The 16,983-nt window shown below is 44.2% G+C and overlaps 1 protein-coding gene across 1 annotated transcript in view; it reads left to right on the top strand.

Moving 5' to 3' along the window:
* The first annotated feature begins 468 nt into the window (after positions 1-468).
* LOC120840826 (LIM/homeobox protein Lhx2) overlaps positions 469-16,983 on the top strand; it is a 76,776-nt gene continuing 60,261 nt past the window's right edge. Inside the window, exon 1 of the mRNA XM_040211554.3 lies at positions 469-743. The gene's annotated coding sequence lies outside the window, so the exon portion shown is untranslated. The remainder of the gene's footprint in view (positions 744-16,983) is intronic.

The following is a 16,983-nucleotide window of genomic DNA, read 5'->3' on the forward strand; positions in this document are numbered from 1 at the left end:
CAAAGACAAGAACAACAAAAACCTCAGCAGCAAACAACACCACACTAGTTAGCGCAAAACTAGCGCGAGCAAAAACACCAAAATCTCGCCCACCCCGGCTGCAAGCCAACTCGGGAAAGACCATCCCAAGTGCACCATTCCTCCTCGATCGCGCGTTTAAAACCCGGCGTGTGCTCGTACGCGCGAAACAGCAAATAACTTTTATTTTTCTCAAATAGCATTAAGAGAAAATCTATATATATATATATATAAAAGAAGCTCTGCCAGCACCACCGCTGCTCCGTCGGATTTAGGACCAGGCAGCAGCTCGGAAGAGAACGGGACCCAGTTCGGCGGTGTGGGGGTGAACGGTGTGATGGGCGTGCCAGCATCCCCCCGCGGGCCCTCCCTCGTGCACTTCGGGAGCGGCCGACGGAGGCGGTGCTTTGGCCGAGCTCGTTGCCGAAGCCTCACTCGCGTCGGCGACGCGGCCGCGAACGCTTCCCCTCCATCGGTGGATCGGCGGATGGCGAGTGCAACGTGAACGATATCGCTCGTCGCGCTCCTCTCGGTTTTCATCCTCTTCTCCATCATCCGACACTGTTGTTTCTGATTTTGTTGTTGTTGTTGTTGCGTCCGAGTGTTCCTCCTGATTTGGAGTGTGGGTGTGCGTGCGTCTTACTTTTTTTGTTTGTGAGAGTGATTCGGCCGCCCGCGCGGAACTGATCCACTGGAGCGCTGGATACTTCGAGATACGCGGCAAGGTGAGATATTCGGGTTTGGCGGAATTTTCTTCTTCTTTACGCGGATTTATGCTCGTTCTCGGCAATTTTTTTTATTTTTTGAGATTTAGATTTTTGCGTGTTTACGTCGGAAATTACACGATGCGAGTTCGCATATTAGGAGCATTCGTGTCTATAGACTGGTCGCTCACGCACATGTTGCTGACCGGGTTATCTCGCTTGATCTAATGTTAAAGCAATTTTGGATTTGCAACCTTTCAAATACTCAAGGAAGACCCGCCGGAATGTGTAGCATCATTGAATTATGGATTTAACGGATGGTACGTTTCCAATTTCTTTTTTCTTCTCCGAGGTATCGTTCGTGTATATGTTAATTTAACGTGTTAACAAAGAAATGCAATAAGTTAAGTGGAAGGACTGTAGACAAACCAAATCTGCTCGAACTCGTTTAATTTTTTTGCGGTAATAAATATAGCTATCGTCTTATTTAAAATTTAAACGAATTATACAAAACGTAAGGATTGGTTTCCGTTTTATTAATGTATAAGAATCTTCGAAATGTTTTAGTCGGGACAACTATTCCCATATAACGAAAACAGTCTGGAAATATGTTCAGCAGCAGCGTCCTCGTAGTCCCTTCAGTGACTACATTTATAAGAAGTCCTCGCGTTCGTTAAGTGGAATACGTTCCAAACGTGTCAAGTCTATCAGGTAAGCGCGACTTCTCAACTCCGTAGTACCGGGTGTTTATGAGAAAAGAGTACTGAGCTTTCTGCCTCGCGTAGATAAAGCACATATCAGTGGAAACCGAAATTCCGCGAGAAGTAAACGCTTGCTATGGTGATAGAACACGAAAGTTTGATAATATCACGTTACTTGGATCAAAAGATAAAAGGCAAGGACGAACGTTCTCTGAGCCGATGTCTACCTGAGCCTAAAATCGGGAAAGCAAGAAAGTGCATTCTGGATTCATGCGAAATTTCTTTCTGTGAAAAACACTTGTCAGCCAGAAATAGAGTGATGTTTTCTTTCATGATGACGAGCTTTTTGAACTGAAATAAATGCTACAGACAGCCATAATGTCATGTTTTTAGAATATTAGGCCTATGGATGGACGTCGGCTCATAGATATATTTGGTTTGTTCTCTTTTATCTGTTCATTACCTTTCTCATTTAACCTGATGTTCTCATATCTTCGAGTTCTATCACCGTTGCTAGCCTCATGTTCTCGAGGAGGTTGAACTTTCTGCGATGCGTAGTTTGTTTGGTTGGTTGGCATTTTATTGGCAAACATTAATGTAGCCACAACAGCGTGATGAACGTCCTGTGCCTTCGATGAACAATCGATCTGCAAAGGTTGTAACTGATCTTCCATCACGGTGGAGAATAAAAATCAAATAGAATCATGATTTATATCGTGATGGAAATCACACTAGGTTTGCTACGATAATTTAAATCAACCCTTTCCACCATTAATTATTATCAAAACACTTTTTTTGTCTGTTTGATTATCATTTGGTGTTTTTTATTTGCCCTTGTTTCGTATTTAAATAAAAGAATCGCCATGCCAAACAGATTTATCGAAGCAGGTTGAACACGAACAACTCTTCTAAGCAAATCAGAAAGTTAAGTTTCTTTGTTTGTTTCTTTATTTACGTTCCACTTTGTTTGTCGATTACGTAATTTCTTCTGCAAGCAAATTAAAGTGGGAAAGAAACAAACACAAGCAAATTACTCAATTATCGCAAGCAATTCACAAAAAAAAACACATAAAAATACAGCAGTCTCATTAACTAAATTAATCAGTTGCGTTCGTTCTAGTATGACGGGTTTATATTAATAAGAAGTTGTGAATTAAACTGCACTTAGAAGGTTTTAATGTACAGTAATCATTTCTGTCGAATTGTATTCAGTGATCTAACGGATTGATCATTTAGTGGCAATTTTTTCTTTCTAACAGATCTTCTTGTTGATGTAGACCAGCTGCCTGTGCACAATGTTTATTTTGCTAAGCTATTACTGTTTTTTTTTATGGAATCACTGATGTGGCGTTTGTTGGCGATTTGGTTTCTCCAAGAACGACTGTTAACAAGTTCAGAGATAGGAAGGGAGATAAAGAAAAAAAAATTTACATTAAATCACAAAAAAAGAAAAAGAAAACGATGAGCCCTTACGTTTCAAGGTCAAACATATTAATAAACTCAAAACCCGCTTTTGTTTTATACCGCTTGTTTGAGTTTCCAGTTGTCAAGTTCGGCTTTTACGGTGTGACGTAATTAACGCGACGAACGAGGTGGTGAATCGTCCCTGGGCAATTAACCGGAATATATAAAAATAATTATAGTTATTGTAGCAACATTGTATAAAAATAAATCGGTTTAGTTCTTTATTATAACCGCGAGGAGCAAGACTGATTTGATGCGAGTTTCCTGGTGGTGATGCGAAGGGCATGTTTGCCGTAACAACAGGGTATTATTGTTTATTTTCGTGAACTTGAACTATTTGGCACATACTTTCAATTGAAGTATATGTACAATAACCGGAGTGCCACATTCATGATGCACGCATAATAACCGGACACCGACGCGGTTTGTCTTCATTGCGCTCTGCACTGCACTGTGCACTGCAGTGATCGTAATTTATTATTGTTATTCAAAGCTTTGCTCCTTTCAATTATGTTGTTTCCAACATTTTTTTCGCACCCCTCTATATTGGGGAATTTACGGGTTCAATATAGACTCGCTAGTCACGCAAAGTGCAGGTTACTATACTATGTAGTCGATTGAGACGCACTCATTAAGACTGCATTTTTTACACACTGGATAAATTATTCTTGTTGGGCCTTGGTAACATTAGTGGCTAATGTGCCTTTGACAAATAATTTAGGAATTACTTAAAGACTTTACTGACTGTCTTTGTTGTCGTTTTCTTCGATCCACGTACAGTGAACGAGCAAACATGATATAGAGCGCCTGGGTGGTCCTTGGATTTTCCCGCGTCCGCCGCACGCTTGCTATATGGTCACTGACAGGACAAGAAGCTGAGGGCTTCTCTCCGTGATGCCGATTTCTCGAACACGCGCACGTTGCCTTCCGTCATGCCTTGGGTGCGCGTGCGAGCTCGAGGCCGAAATGGAAAAGGTGGAGCGGCAGCCAATGGATGAGGGGAGAGCCACGTGAGTGGCGCCCCACTGCGGCGAGACACCACAACACACTTCTCCCGAGCGAACAAGTGTGTTTCGGGCCCTCGCCGCTGCAAAACCAGTGTGCTGACGTCAAGGGTTCCCCGAGAAATGGCTCTTTGATGCTCTGTGCTACCAGATCCTCGCGCTCCAAATCTGCTCCCGGGCACTTAATGGCTCTGTCGTCGAACTGCTAGTCTTTTTGTGTATGAAGGAAGCTACGCAATAACACTTCGGCGCGACGTAAGCTTCGAACGTGCACGCGCAGTCAAAACACAACTGAAGACAACGATCCACTTGCTATGGAAATGGGCACCTAATTTTTTGCTTGTGTGTAGCAGAATTTAATGCTTTCTTGCAAAAGAATATATTTGTAAAGGGATTGTCCGGTAAAATGTTATTTTTCAGAAAACAATAAAAAATATATTCAGTACTTTTAGGAATATCATCCGCGCAATATCAAAATTTTTAATCATCCGCCACACTAGAAACTCGAATCTCAAAGAGAGTTCAACTGCTCAGATTGCACCTGCGAAGAAATCGTTGGCAACAGCGGAACCTCTGACGTAGCAGCAGGCAAAGAGAGCCACCTCAGCTTTTGACTGCTGTCTCGGTAAAATAACCTCGTTAAGAAAAAGACGAGATTTACGGTATTGAGAGAAGCTTCATAGTTCTACGATAATCTTTGTACCCACCATGAACCATGTTGATCAAAACCGAGAATAAATCAACGCGCGCAACTCTGGCGTTGCCATGCCTGATGTGACGTCACGACATGACCTGTCATGCTTGCTAAATTTTGCGTGAGGTTTCGTATTCATGCTCCTAATTAATTTAACGAATATTGGGGCGTCTTTTAAGGAAATATATATCACATATAACTATTTTTAGGGCCTCTCTATACACGACCAGCGCAAAAACTTTGTAACTTCCGGATATCACCGGACAATTCCTTTAAACCGGGCTTACACTGTTCATACATCCTACAAACGACAGTCTGCAAACAGGAGTTACCGCAATATTCGGGGTTCGAATGCCGCGTTCCGAGTTTCTCCTTGGACTGATTGCCACGCGGCATTCGAAGCACGGGTGACTCCGTTCGAATCTGTATGCAGTGTCTTTTGTATAACGTATGCAGTGTGACCCCGGCTTTACGGTTAGGTTTACGCAGATACTGCACTGCTATGCCCCCCCCCCCCCCCCCCCCAAATGGGTCACAGTAATGGGTGTGCGATGTCGGAAATTTGTAAAAAAAAAAAAAAAGGTTCGTAATCCTTAAAATACGTTTTGCATCTGTGTTCGAATCATTTCATCTAAATGGAGTTGCATGAATCGTTTCCTTTAACTTACGGCGATCATAACTCTTCAGATAACGGCAAACTTTACTGGCATGGTTCCTACTACCAGAACTTGCTTTCGACTTCTTTGACGCGTGCGTAAAAGTGGGGTGGGGCGTACAAATGACGTCAAGCCGCTACACGCGTAACACTGTACAGAGTGCCTGCAAGAAAAAAAAAACCGTTGCAAAAACAAAAAAAAAAACAAAGTTTAACGATTGAGAAATTTTTTTTTTTTTAGCTCACATTCTTTACGTTTGTGGAACCCACATCATTCTGATATACTGTATGAAAAGAGGCGATCGATGAGAAGGACCAAAATGAATATTAGTCTCACGCACCCTTGTTCTCTATAGCCCAGTAAACAAAGACGGCAGAGCGCAAGTTTAACCGTTCAGACGCAGTCGATGCCATAGGAACTGATGGGACCAATCAGACAGCATCAAAAGCGCACCATCATTGTGTTCGTCATGTCTCTGCACGTGTCCTACCATCGCTGAACCATTCATATACAGAGAAGGCCTAGTAACCTGCGCTTTCGACGCCACTTCATTGGTCCCATTAGCTCGCGTCGTCTGCGTATAGAATGGCCTATATGTCTTTTTGTGAAACGTCGGCTTCCTTTGTGAGTCTTTCCAGAAGTCGCACCTTTACAGAAGAACAATAGGCCTGAAACTCTCAAGTTTGCACAGCGCCTCTCACGAGCAAAGTCGAATATTTCTCGATCGCGTTCCGATTGTCAGCCATTAGATTTCTTGACGTTGCTCGCGCTCGCTAAGATATAGACTTTCATTGGTGCATGTAAATTTGTGAAACAAAATAACGGGAACGAGAAAAGCTACAAGAAAAGCATTCTTATCGTTCTGATCGGACACTGAAAGCGCGAGCAGAATTTGTTTGTTTATTTAAACTTTTTTTGTAGTTCCTTCGGAGGCTTTGTTGCCGCGCGTAGACAGATGTTGACACACGCTGGTAAAACGCCCGTGGCTTGTGCATGATCGAACGCATTAAATGGTCGCGTCACACGGGGGAGAAATCTCTCCCTTTGTTGCCCGTCATGCACATCACGTGGCAACAACGTCGCGCCTTTGCTCGGAGCCGCGCTGACGTAGACAACCCAGGGGGAGGGGGGGCTTTTGCTTGGGCTGCACAAACAGTCCCCGCCTTGGCGTGGGGTCTCTTCGCAATTCGAGGTATTTTGTAGGCGCGTCTGAAAACTTTTCAGAGTTTGCTTAGCGGGATACCGATGGTGACATCGGGACCGCCTAGCTTCTAGCTTGTGCTCTCGCGCACGTCATCCGAGTCACCTGAAAGTCTTCGATAGTCATCAACGAATGCCGTCCTCGAGCCGCTCCTCATACAACGGGTTTTGGATCTCACGTTCTTTGTGCGGCAGAAATAAGATGCTTCAAGAAGCATCTTATTTCTTTTAGCAGGAAACACAGTTCGTCGTCTTGTGCATCTAACAACGCTATACTGCCATAATCGCGTATCGCCGTTTCATACGATTCCGTGAACGCCGCCATTTGCGTATACTCTTGTCAGCGCGCACCGTGCCCCGTTGACGAGAATGCGACCGCTAAATGCGTCTGATAACAGTCACGTTCCTCTCGCCTCCCCGCCGTTCGTGTGAATGCTTCGAGTCGGGGAAGGAGTCCCGCTGGTTCCGCCGATCACTGACGTCACGCACATCCCTCCGCGAAAAGCAGCCCCCGTGTGACTACTCCTTTACGAGCGCGTCCCCCAATGGGGTCTTTTCATTATACCTGATGTGCCAGCTTCGGAGTCAACCGTTTTATTGATTTCTTCTTTTTTTTTAATAATTTTTGTTGTTGGTGATGCAAAAAAGCGTGGGGCACGGCAGCGACATCTGGGCCTGTAGTTCACAAGTTTGAGCAACGGCTCTGGCGAGCGAAATCAAATATTTTTTGGCCGCGTGACGGTTATGTGCCATTACGCCTTCTCACATATCTCGCGCGCGCCAAGCTGCCAAAACTTCATTTGTAAATCTAAGCTTAAACAAAAAATACCAAGAACAAAAAAATAAAACATGGTTTTGGTAAGACACTGAAAGCGCTAGCCTCATTTATCTATTGTTTCTTTAAACGTTTTGTTTAATTCTTTTATACGCTCCCTTACCGCGCGTAGACAAACGCCGACGCACGCTCGTAAACGACCCTGACGTGCGCGTGATCGAACCGTGCAGTTTCGCTTTATGGTCAATGCAAGCGTTACATGGTCGCGTCTGAAGGACGCGCTTGCGCCCCCTAGACCAGAGCAACGTGCCTACAGACTTTTTCTTCGCTTATCACCCGTACAGACTTTTTCGTCGCTTATCACTGTGGACGCATGAGCAGCGTCCGATATACCGCACAGCGGATCTACAGCAAATGCTCAGAAGGCGTTTCACAACCCGGCAGACAAAGATGGTAGCACGCAGCTGGCGATTTTTGCGAAGGTCTATAGACCCCTTTCGAAATACTGCCCTCTGTTGGCAGCCATGGAATGCCTGCACAATCGCGGACTAATACCTCAACGTAACGGCCCACTGGAAAAAACACACCACAGAAAAAGTTGATGAGTGCAGTGACGTTGCATTTTCGACGCTGTTTGATTGGCTCGTCGGCCCGTATTCCGCGCTCCGACGTTCACTATTTTATAGAATGACCTGCATGTCCTCGACGCAGTTGTTCCGCCGTTATACAGTGGTCCCGACCTTCTGGTAATCGGCACGAGAATTTCAAAAGGGATCCATAGACCTTTCCAATGTTTACAAAGTCACAGTCCAGCGTGCGATCTTCACAGCCCAGCACATGCGTTGCGTATTCGTCCCTTCGGAGAGCGAGCAAATCACGCGCCATAGGCCCGAGCACTCAAACGGGCACCGGCCACACGCTTTTGTTTAAAGGTCTATAGGCCCTACTGCCTTCGCACCTATATGCACGTTTCCACCGCTTACAGAAATCGCAGTCCACACGTGCTGAATCACAGTCCAGCCAGCGCTCGCTCGCCATTGCGGCCAACCAGAAAATGCGCGTGCACAGCACACAAACTCAGGAATGAACGCGCTCTCATGCGACATTATGGAAAGGTGTATAGCACACTATAGTCGGATGCAACCTAAGAACAATCTTTTAGCTCCACCCACAAGCGCATTGCGCCCATCTGAAGTGCCTCCGCCGTCGAGAAAGTAGTTCGCTAGCAACGTTGCTTTTTCTTCCTCCAGGAAACCTGTCTTAAACTACTACAATATTTATTTAATTCATTCAGGACATTTAAATAAGTTAGAATACGTTTTTGTCAACGAAATAGCTGTTTAGTAGAGAAAGAAAGAAAGTCATGTCCAACGTACCGTCTTCACAATTCATTTTCTGTCCAAGATACTGTCTAACATACCGTCTAACATACCTCTCAGCAGTGCTAAGCCTCGCGCCCGCTTCGAAATTTTTGTTGGCGATAGCGTCGCTGGATTCTCACGTTGTCGCGCAAAAACTGCTGCAAACGCAAGCCGATACCATCAAGATTTCGTGGCGTAACCTCGGGCACGTAAAACACGGTGCAAAAAAGCAGAATAATTGTCACGAGACACTATAGCATCGCGTTGCTAAGGCCAGCAGCCATGTTGAGCTTTTTTTTTTTTCAAAAGGATCGCGATTGGTCCACAGAATCGTGACGTCATGAAAACAATTGGCTGGCGTTTCTCGGCGTAGGATTACATTTTCCTCTGAGAGGCATTTCCGGTTTTTTCTTAGCTTGCAACCGGCTATATGAAATTATGTGAACGCAAGCGCGAAGCTTTTCAAGTCACTTTTTGTGGCACACGCACTCGAGCGATCAGTGCGCTTCCTCAGGCTGCCATCACGTTCTCTTCTTCACTTGCCTCTGTCCCTTCTACTTTTAAGTTTCTGTTTCTACCCCAGTCTCGGGTTAAGTTCCATCATGGTAAATATTCACCAGCTCGCCTGTACTTTAACCGTTTTTTCACGGATGCTTTGTCGACCAACAATTAAAGCGTCATGTCTGAATCTTGAGTTGTTGTGCAGTTTTCGTGCAGGTACAAATTAACATCGTTATATAGAAGTGCATATTTTCATATGTGCAAGAAGCTGCGACATCAACGTGTGACGCGCTCATACCGCTGTCCAAATTGCAATTATGCTTCTTCTACTCGTGACTGAAAAACAAATATTTTTGCAATTTTAAGTTGAGAAAGAGGGTTGGAAAGCGTTTTTTACGGAGTCGTCATTACGCCATTCCCATGAAGAGCTGTACATATCGTACTTGACAAATAATAATAATAAAAATGAATCAGATTGTTCTTTCAGTTCTCCAACCCCCAGCGCGAGCATCTTGCCTTCAATATCCCTCGTGCGTCGCTCGAGCCTCAGGCTTGGAGGAACAGCAAGAGCATGACGGATGGCACCTGGCGTGTTCTAGAAGCCGGACATAAAAAAGAGACGCCCTGCTCCATTTGAACATCATTTTCAACGCGCCGTACCAATAGCGCGCGTGTTTTAATCGCTTTTCTCAGCAACGGAGATGAAGAACTCTGGAAATTGCTCGTGAAAACTGCGTTGTAAGTTAAAAAAAAAAAAAAAGATGTGTTGACATAGTTTTAAGCTTGGTGTCCTGAACGCTGGCTTATGTGACCCAAGCACGTGTAGAGAGCTTGAGAAGATACATGTTTTGCAAACTTCTCATTGTACGTGCTCTGTTCATGTGCAGATGGCAGCAGTCGTAGCACCCTTATAATGAGGCCAGGACATATGCGAATATAAGATTAAAGAGAAGATAAATCGGCCGCGTTAATAGGGAGTTGTAGTAGAGCGTTTCCGCAGCCCGCTAGGGACCCGAATAATGCTCTGTAATCCGCCCCAAGACCTTAAACTATGCAGACAAGGCTGCCGGCGCGCATGCGCAGCTGCTGCATTTCTTTTACGGATACCGTAGTGGAGGAGAAAAACGATCTACTACAACTCCCTAATTTCCTGGCATAATTGCGTCAAAAGCGCAAGAGCACATATTTTCCTGTACACTTTTTTCCCCGCGATAAACGCCAAAGGAAGCATTTTCAGCTGGAGATAAACGTGTGCAGTTGAGTACACTCGAAAGAGCTCAGATTGTTATTCCACTGGCGAAGGCATACAAGAAAGAGTTTTCTGGTATTCTCCGCTTGAGCAAATTTCCTGCTTCTTCAGAGTAATCCTTGCTGCACAGGCAGGTGCTTTAGAGACGTTGAACCAGAGAGACATTATTCTTTCGCAACCTACAATAGTTCAGAACCGAGGAAGCCCTGCAATTGCCGCTGGAGTTCGCTGTTCGTCCCGTCGGCTGTGTAACGATAGAGGGACACAGACAGGCTTTTCCGTTCGGTCAATAGCACGGCAATAAAGAACACGGCGGTAAAAAAAAAAAAAAAGTAGAAGTAAAGTTTGTTTTTAGTTTTTGTTTTGATTTACCCGGTGTTAACCTCAGATGATTAACCAATTTTTTTTAAAAAATAATCGCTGTTAAAGCAAAGCATTAATTGATTAATCTGTAGATTAATCGATCAATCTCACAGTTCTACTTTTAATGCATTTGTGTGTGATGTTGGCTTCAATATAAATATTTTTATAAGAGGAAAAGATTGGGTTCAGAGAATATTGTTATGTTTTATATTAGGGATAACAATCTTCACCCTATCGCTTCTCTTGAGGTAAAGAAGAATAAAAGAGGGATGCGTATCCATCTCAACATAGGGATTATTTTTCGCCAACAAAGTCATTGTGTGCCCTTGTAACCGGGATTTCCAGTGGCCAACCATTTTGCAGAATGGAGAGAGCTTGATAGTGGCAACAGTGCTTTCGACAGCGATTAACTCAATAAATCTACAAAGTCAGAGGCCAGCGCTCAAAAATGGCAAATCCGCGTCACCAGCTGGTGTCATCCACACAAGCAGCGCAGTTGGCAACGGTCATGACATCTTTGAATTCGAAATGAGTTCCGATCGTACAGATGTTCTGTCACTTTTACAACTAAGTTACATCGCCGGTTGCATGGGGTTCGTGATAAAGGATACACATACCGGTTGCGACCAACGTCGTCTGAGGGGAGAGAGTTGTATCCAGCAAAGCCTAGTCAAATTCAGGAGTGGATAGTCGACGGTAGAGTCATTGGATAAGGGGCGCTTAGACTAGCGGCACTCCATTTCTCTAGTTTTCTCGTGGACGCTGCTATTTCGGTGCTTAGTCGAAGAGCGGGCGCAAGTGGCGATCGTTACAGCTTTGAAATGTTCGGGGGAAATAGTTTTACTCTGTCGCGAACTGTTGTAACATTTCTGGATGATAGGAAACCGTTTTCTAAGATTTCGGATCAAACTTGAGATAACTGATAAGGATCTTTTTCAGTACCAAGGCGACTTAAGAGACCCTAAATCGGAAATTATTTAGTAGCTCTACTTAAAAATTTGCACCAAGTCAAGGACTCAGGAGGCGAAATGTTTTCGCTGCCGATGCCACGCCAAGATGTTTAAAAGGCGACACGGCGAAAACCTGTAGCATGTGAAGCGCTTATATTGATGGTAAGTTATTTAATATTCACCATATGTTTATGCCCTCTCAGGCCGAATACAAAAAAAAAAAAAAATTAACGACAGCAGTGTTCTCACTATCCGAACAGAAGGTCGTCATGTGCGGTAGGTTTTTGACGCGTAAACTAGCCCCGTTTTTTGTGGTAACATTCTCTAATAGTTTACTATCCCGCGAGTAGAGTGTGAACTATTTACCCTCGTAAATTATGTGGCTGAACAATGAACGATTTGCATGCCATTTCGCCCGTTCATGTAACCAGGTTGTCGTACATCCCGGCTAAAAGGCTGGAACAAATGCGCAAAAAACTCCCCAGAAATCGCACAAAACTGGAGACATGAAAAATATTATATAGATAATTTTTGAGAGACTATCCTTCAATCAATGTTTATCCACAGATGTCTCAAATATATATATATATATTTCTTTTTTTAGCAAAACCATATTAAGGTTTTTTCGTCAAGTAAACACACTTCAATTCTTGAAAATAGCACGGAACGATGTTCGCATAATTTGATTTCTGTGTCAGCTTGGCTTAGTTTTTTGCGCATCATTTTCTAGCCTTTGGAATCCATTAGGAACTCGGTTATTGCCCAGAAAATGTAATATCGCAAAAGAAGAGGCTGTCAGTAAGGAATAACTCTCTAACATCTTCTCACTGGTGCTATCAAGTCGAGTTCATCTAAGTATATGTTAAATTAACAAACACTTTACATTTTCTTTACTGTGAGCAGTTGATAATCTGCGTCGGAGATTCCAACGCGAAAATCCCAAATCCATTCGCTACCCTTTTTAAGGACGGTCGCTGTACCTACCTGAAGCTGTCTAAGAGCTGCCGTGTGATGCCCGTTGAATACACCAGGTTTGCACCCGTACACAGCCTTTCTGACCGCTGAGGCACCGGACGCTTCTCTGGAAAGTCGCAAATTCCCACTTTCTAAAGAGGCATACAAGTAGGACCTCTTCCTTTTTGGTTAAGAGTTACGTTGGGTGGGGATGTGTCGTCTTTCTTTTCCCATGCTGTTCGAAATTCGTAGCTTTTTCCGATCCCCATCGCGTATTCGGAAAAGCACGTGGTGTAAATCAACACGCCAAGCGACGACACACCACGCCTAGTTTAGAAGGAGAGGGGGGAGAGAGGAAGATGGCTTAAGACTTCGGTAAACACGCCTCAGTGAATCACGTGCTATCCTTTAGCCGACCTTCGTATTTTTGTGCCCGATAAGCGTCAGCAAACCTGGGGGCCGGTTAAAAGGTAGTGCGTGAATCAATGATGCCTGTTTACCTAAGCCTCGGGCTTATAGGTAAACACGGGTGCATAAGCTGTCATCCTTTCTCCCCGCGTACCTCGTTCCTTGCCCCCCTGCCCGTATACCAGGCGATGTGACGTACATTGCAACCTGCCACTCGAATCAGGGAACCGAATCGACTTGTTTACTTACTCTACAAGTTTTTTTCCGAATATGTATCCGGTTCAATTGTATTAAATTTTTATATGATAATGAATTTATAATGCAACTAATTATATAAAGAAAACTCGAATAAAAGAGTTCTTGTTTTCACACACACAAAAAAAAAGAAACAGAAACGGAGTTAAAATGAGAGCACATATATATGGTAAAAGTAGAAGTGTTCCGGGTATAAGCGTTTCGAGCGCTACGACTGCAAACACTTTGCAGGAGCGTTATCAACCCTATGATTCTATAGGAACTGCACATACTTTTCCGGGAAATCCAGACATCTCAAAGGGGAATCTTACACTGAATAGCTCGGCGCGAAACTCGTGGAGGCGCTTCCCTGTAGGACCGGAAGAACTTGGTACCTTTGCATGTCCTGGAGGCGGCGAACCTTCCGTGTTGCCGCTTGAAGTAGTAAAACGTTAATATAATATACTTCCAACATTGAACAGAGTAAACACCGACTTTGTTTCGTGATTGTTCGGCTTCTTGTGTATTTTTAACAAGGGCGAAGTTTAAGCCAACATGTTTTTCTTCTTTAACCAATCCGTTAGTTTTCACGTACCAAAGAGGATGCGTTCTAAGCCTGTTCACTTCGATCTAACAAGGAAACACTATGTGCACTTGAACATTAATTGGTTGAGTGAGCGCATTTTAGGGTTCATGTGTGTACTAGACTGTCTGCTTAAATTCAGGAGAAGGGGGGCCCTTTTTTCCGTTGGAGGGACTGATGTGTAGACCATTCTTAGGTCTGTGAGGATGACTGCACGGGTTGTTATTGTAGTACAGTGTTATATTCAATCCCAAGGGTACATTTCTGTGAGGTGCTATGGCGTGCAAAGAATCAAGTGCCTGACTTTAGAAAGTATTTTTCATACTATGCTCAAGTTGTAACGCAAGGGGCATTGTGCGCCAGCGGTAAGCAAAAAAGGCCAAAACCTTCCTGGGGGACAGACTATGCACCCGGGTTCTCTTCATTCTAAGCAATAAACTATGAAGTGCGAGAGAGGGTAGACTCACGAAAAGCGCCACATGTTTGACCCTTCTTCATTTAGTCTTGCGCCTTCAAAAGTTTGTAAGGTAAAAGCAAATCAATATACACCCAAGGGGGACTTTTCTGAAAGGAGGAACACCAAACATAGCTTGAGAGAGGCACGGGAGTATATGTCGGTCATATAAAAACGCTTCATAAAGGTGTTTTCAGAGTGATCACTTAGAAATGTCAAGCATATTGTTGACGCGGTGTGTTAATGCACCGCAGCTAAAGTTCGGGCTGCAGAGCCCAGGGATGATGGGTTCAGTGCCCACCCCTGCAGGTTTCCATCTGGACAAGCGTCGTACCGCCGTGAGGCCGCGTGTCACTACGGCGTGATGAACGTTAACGACCCCAAGGTAGTGATCGTAATGCGCTGCAGGGTTGGGCAGAAAAACTGTCAAATGTATTTGGAGTCTGGATACATTTTTTTCTGGGGAAGAAATATATTGTTTGAAAGAAAAAGAAGACACAATGATAGTTGTTCTTATACTTCTTAGTACAAATTGCTAGTGTATACGAAGGAAAAAAAAAGAAAAGCATGATCTATAATCAGAGATAATTTCTTGAAACCAACCAACGAGTGCTCAATGGAAGATGCAACCTGACTTTTGACGATGTCGTTTTCTTGGGGGGGATTGTAGGACAAAATGTTCCCAGACATAATGGTCCCGGAGGTAGAGGTCCCGGACATAATGGTCCCAAATGTAAACCAAGACAAAATGGTCCGAAGTGGTTACTTGAGATTTAGGGTGCTCTTTGATAGTTTTAGTGAACTGCCATTCTGAAGGGTAGGACTGCTTAATTAGTTCTATATTTATTAAATTCAACACAGATGTAAGGTTTATGTATATAAGCTTTTCGTGATATACTTTAGAAAATATCAATCGCTCAATCCGCTTTGTGGCTCCTATAGACCCATCAGAGAAAAAAGCGCCACCTGTCGTATGCAACAGCAACTAGTGGCAGCCGCCATACTGCAGGATAGTGCGCGCCGCTGCATACGCTGCGTTGGCCGTAGACCAAGGCCGTAGACGCTAGTCAATTCCTGCCCACGACGCCAACGTACTGCTGCGTACCCCTCTGTAAGCAAAGTGGGTATCTGGACCAGTCTGGCATTAAGGTACGGATTCGTAAATGTACTCGTTATCGGTTGACGGCGGCGTAGCCGCGCAAACGTGTCCCTGCTGAAGTGCAAAAACGGAACACGAACCGTTCATACGCTACGCTCCTTGGGTGTTTGAGTCAGGTGTTTTTAATCTCACTTTGTTGCGTTTAAAGGTAGAGTTTTCAAGTTTCAGCTAGTTTGAAGAAATCAAAGCGTTGAAGAAATCAAAGCGTTGAAGAAATCAAAGCGTCAAATACAAATATAATGTTGCTCGTGGTATCGCTTGTGGACGTGACAGCTTCGCGAGCGCCTAGCTTCAGGTATGCATAAGCTGGCGGTGCTTCAAACTTGCGCGTGTAAATTATATGTTAGGTACGCATGAAGCCATACGACCTGACGCTTTAACCTGCCTGTAGCGCAGACATCTGTGCAGCGCGTGCTTTATGCAAAGCAACATGCACGCGCTTGCAACTTCTGCTTCACTGCAAAATTTGTTGCTCTACAATTCAACTCTAAAATCCCCCTCAAGAAATAGGGACTCGACGTATCAAGTAGGAACTTGCGTCGAATACGTCCTTTACTGGTTGAATTTGCGCATTGAAATTTTAAGTCTTAATTCCAAGTAGAAAACAATAAAAACAATATGCCCCCAAAAGCTCCGTTTTTTTTTTTTTTTTAGTTTGTTTTGTACTTGAAGTAGAGGTTTAGATTTTTATTGAGTAAATGGCACAAGTAAAGTATGTATTTGAGGCAACTTTCAACTTGATACTCAGTTGCTGATTTCTGACGGGCCATTAATTGTAGCTTTGTAGCTTTAATTTTTAGACATTCAAAAATAAGTGGCTCAATGTGTCAAATTGAAACTTACCTCAAATACATATTTTACTAGTCCCATTGACACATTGCCACACCCTACCATGCGCAAGTAAAGATGGTGTTTCATGCTCGCGTGACCACTCCCTTTATTAAAGGCTGAATCGCATCTGAGCGATTTGACGAGTGACGAGTCGAGCGACGGCACAAGCGGCGAAAGTGGGCTACGAGCGACGAAAATGTTTCACTGTCACTTGTCGCGTTGCTTGGTTGGGGATTTCTAGAAAACGACGCACATCGCCTTGATCGCTCGCTCGACGCTTTAATGCGGTGTGCTCCATCGCTCGACTGTCCGAGCGACAGCGAAGCGGGACCCCTGCGCCTGTTTCGTCGCACATCCGGAGAGTACTGGCGACCTGTAACTACAGCCCGTAAATTATAACCGGTTCCTATCATTTTCTGATGCATATCAACACATGTTTGATGTTGTAACTACAAAAATCTTAGTAATTACTTTTTTCTTGAGTAGTTGGTCTTTATGGAGGCGGCGACCACGAACCCCTCAACGAGGAAGTGTGACTTCTGTCGAATTGTCGTTGCGAGTCCGATCGGTTCTTGAAGAAGCGATATACCTCATCACCTTGAACGGCTGGGAGCTGGGAAATGTTGTTTACCCAACCCGTGATCGGGAAAACGCTATTTGCAGCCACACAGAGGCGAAGGGATCGACGAAACAAGAACGCTACAGTCAAAATAACTATGC

The sequence above is a fragment of the Ixodes scapularis genome, unplaced genomic scaffold, assembly GCF_016920785.2.
Source record: "Ixodes scapularis isolate PalLabHiFi unplaced genomic scaffold, ASM1692078v2 PGA_scaffold3__209_contigs__length_174095766, whole genome shotgun sequence".
Taxonomy (NCBI): Eukaryota; Metazoa; Arthropoda; class Arachnida; order Ixodida; family Ixodidae; genus Ixodes; species Ixodes scapularis.